A 3,586-nucleotide genomic window follows, 5' to 3' on the forward strand; every position below is an offset into this window, starting at 1 on the left:
ACCATGCTTGACACCCTGGCTCCTGATTTTCAAAATATTGTGCATCAATTACTACCATTAGCTTGCAGTGGGACATAACAATAAAAATGTAAGAAAACAAAAGAATAATCTAAGCAAAATGAAAATTAGTCTTTGAAGCAACCAAATGGTACCAAATATGCATTTGAGGGCCTATCAAACAAATAAATGAACATGCTAATCTTTGCAAAATGAAAATTAGGAATAAGATGAGAAAAAAGAGATAAGAGAACATGCACTTTAGCATTACCATGATTGACACCCTGACTCCATGCATAGACCTGATTTTAAAAAATGCATCGATTACTACCATTAGCTTGCAGTGGGACATAACTGTAAAAATGTAAGGAAACAAAAGAATAATGATGTGGTCTTCAAGGTTAAAAATGACCCACCGAAGTTACTACCATTAGCTTGCAAAGGCACATAAATAGTGATCGTTGAGAACATAAAACTAAATCAAGAAAACAGAATATAAGCAATATCAACAAAACAAAAACAAATTGCATCAATACTTACAATACTAATACCAGTGTGTATACTTACATATCTTGCAACAGACTGAATCTGCAATTTTAGTAATATTTTAGTAATAAAAATCTGAATTTTACGCAAAGCCATTCGACAGGTTCATCATCGTGCCCTCCCTGGACCTGAAAAACAACGACACCAGAGCACCAGGATTGATCAAGAACCTCAAATTTCATATAGCAGAGGCAACAGAAGCAAAAAAAACCAAGGAAAGAACGAGGCACCGACTAAGAATCAGATGGAATTAGCTAATTCTAGAGCATCATTTCAGAGCTAGTTATTAATTGCTGAACAGAGCATCATTTCAGAGCAACGTATCCAAAGACATAGGAACGTAGAAGCCAATGCACCATCCGCTCGAACTGCTCAAAGACGGCGAGGTCCGCGCCGCCGTTGGAGCGGGCAGTGGCAGGGCGGCCGCCCCATGATCGGATCCACACGGCAGGGGGCGTTGCCGTCGCGCAATCGAGGTGGTTTGAGACGTCGACGATCTAGATCCACACCATGGGGAGGAAGCAGGCCCCGAGGGAGGGAGGGAGGGAGGAGCACCAACGAGATGAGACGAAGACGGGCAGCGTGCCGACACGGTGAGGAGGGGTTGCACGGGGCGTGAAGTCGAACACCATGGGCCACAGCTCCCCCCTGCACGCTCGCCTGCAGAAGCCCCCTGGTGGTGGCCAAGGAAGGTCGTCCGCGGCGGAGGCAGGGGATGGATGACGATGGGCGGGAGGGGCATCTGCAGAACAAGTTTATAGACGTCGGGCGGGCGGACGCGGGAATCACGGCTAGCATCGCGCGGCGCGACGGGGAGGGGCGAGAACGCCGACAATTTCGGGGGAGGCAGGCCAAATCGGGAGGGGCTCCCCAGCGACTGCATGTGCACAGATGTGAGTAGTGTTCGGCCTCGCCACCCGGCGTGCGCGCAGGCAGGCCCGCTCGGCCTCCGCGTGGGCACGAGCAGAGAACTGCTCTGCCTCCGGGCAAGGGCGCGGCCTCGGCCTCGGATCTGGCGCAGGGGCGGGCGCGGTCTGGCCCCAGCACCCGTGCATCCCGGCGCGACGCGTGCCCGGCCGCCCGGCCTCGGCGGTCCTCCTCGAGCGTGGCTCCACGGCTGGCTCCTCGACGGTCCTCCAGGCAAGGGCGCGGCCTCAGCCTCGGATCCGGCGCAGGGGCGGGCGCGGTCTGGCCCCAGGACCCGTGCATCCCGGCGCGGCGCGTGCCCGGCCGCCCGGCCTCGGCGGTCCTCCTCGGGCGCGGCTCCACGGCTGGCTCCTCGGCGGTCCTCCAGGCAAGGGCACGGCCTCGGCCTCGGATCCGGCGCAGGGACGGGCACGGTCTGGCCCCAGCACCCGTGCATCTCGGCGCGGCGCGTGCCCGGGCGCCCGACCTCGGCGGTCCTCCTCGGGCGCGGCTCCACGGCTCCTCGGTGCTCTCATGGATGGAAGGGCCCCCTGCCAGTGCGGGGCGAGGTGCTCCATCGTTGGAAGGGCCCCCTGCCTCTGCGGGGCGAGCCATGGATGGAAGGGCCCCCTGCTTGTGCTTGCGTGCTCTCAGCGATGGGATCTTGGGAGAAGAGGAAGCGAGAGAGAGGGCAGGGGGCAGTGATCCGGAAAGGGCAAGAGAGATGGAGCGTAGTGGCGAGGAAACCGCGGTCGAGGATGGAAAGGAGCGCCATAGAAGGAAGTCGCGACTGCTCGAGGATGGAAAGGAGCGCCGCGGGCGGACGGGATGCGAGGAAACCGCGGCGGCGGTGGGGAGGAGGGTGGCAGAACCGTGCACCACTGGTTGTGGACGTCTACACTACATACTTATGTAGTAGTAGAGATATATGGCATCAATTTATATCCACATAGAAATTTGAATTAAAGAGATGTAGCAAGGTACCTAAGCCCAGCAGGGGTGACACAGAATTAGGGCAATAGAGTTCGGGGTCTTTTGTCAACTCTGGTGAAACAGAACATGAGTATCAGAATGTAAGAAAAAAGATCATCTTCTGCACCAAACCAATCAGCTCTTGGCTCAAATATGAACCTGTGTGGGGTCAGCATGAGCATGAACATGTGTGTTATCTGAACATGTGTGTTCTGGAACCACACTTCCACCTGCCGTGCGAGCTCCTGCTTCTGCGCCTGTCAAACAATGCATGAAACGTTCATTTGTTCGCCAGTTAATAGCAAAAAAGAAGCAGAAATTCTTTATGCATACATGAACAATAGATTATTCAAGCGCTACTACTAAAATCAATTTGTTGAGAATGTCCGCTAATTACTCACCTAGAAAGCGCCCCCTCCTCAAGGAAAGTTTGCAACTCATCTTCATATATGTAGTCCTGAAGGGTGGTAATTCAGAATGAATTCCATCATTTTTTGCTGATAAACTCAACAATAACACAATCAATTGTGCCCATAACCAGCGACCCTTACCATATTACGGTTCCTGCATCCAAAGAAAAGGATTGAAGTGCCCAATTCTGCCCCAGATTGTTTCAATGCTAACCTTTCCTGCCAGGAGGGAGGGAGTGCAAGAATAAGTTAAACTACTCTCAAGCAGCCTTGCAAATACACACCCACTGGATTCTTGGGAAACAAACCTGCAAGAAGCCTCTAAAAGGAGCCAGCCCTGTCCCAGGACCAATCATGATAATAGGAGTGGACGGATCAGCAGGTAACTTGAAATTTGACTGTCTCACAAAGATGGGAGCCCAGCTGCATTCTTCGCTATATTCCAGTGGAATTGTATTCTATCAAGCATATGATCAAATCAAAGAATAACAAATTAGACTATTAGGAACTTCGTTATTGCTGGAATTCCATCGAGGAACGCCGCGTCACAGGACTTGGAGAGGATCCCTCCTCCGCGGTGTCCCCAGCCATCACAGCACTGCGGGAGGTCCGCGTGCTCCCCTCCCGTCCCACGCGCTCCCCGACCTGCGATCTGACCAGGACCTACTAACTGAACAAGAGACTAAGGGATAGACCCTTTTTGTATTGATGAACAACAAGCACACTAAATTGAAAGCATGACTGTCCGAATTAAA

At 52.6% G+C, this 3,586-nt stretch overlaps 2 long non-coding RNA genes across 2 annotated transcripts; both read right to left on the bottom strand.

Moving 5' to 3' along the window:
• LOC103635753 (uncharacterized) lies at positions 1-878 on the bottom strand. Its single transcript, XR_557605.2, has 3 exons — positions 565-878; positions 269-299; positions 1-22 (listed from the first exon to the last, which is right to left on the bottom strand). It is a non-coding gene; the product is annotated as an uncharacterized lncRNA (long non-coding RNA).
• Positions 879-2,816: 1,938 nt separating this feature from the next.
• On the bottom strand, positions 2,817-3,286 carry LOC103635754 (uncharacterized). The gene is made up of 3 exons (XR_557606.3): positions 3,140-3,286; positions 2,973-3,050; positions 2,817-2,878 (listed from the first exon to the last, which is right to left on the bottom strand). It is a non-coding gene; the product is annotated as an uncharacterized lncRNA (long non-coding RNA).
• Between the last annotated feature and the right edge of the window lie 300 nt (positions 3,287-3,586).

This window comes from Zea mays, chromosome 8 (genome assembly GCF_902167145.1).
Source record: "Zea mays cultivar B73 chromosome 8, Zm-B73-REFERENCE-NAM-5.0, whole genome shotgun sequence".
Classification (NCBI taxonomy): Eukaryota; Viridiplantae; Streptophyta; class Magnoliopsida; order Poales; family Poaceae; genus Zea; species Zea mays.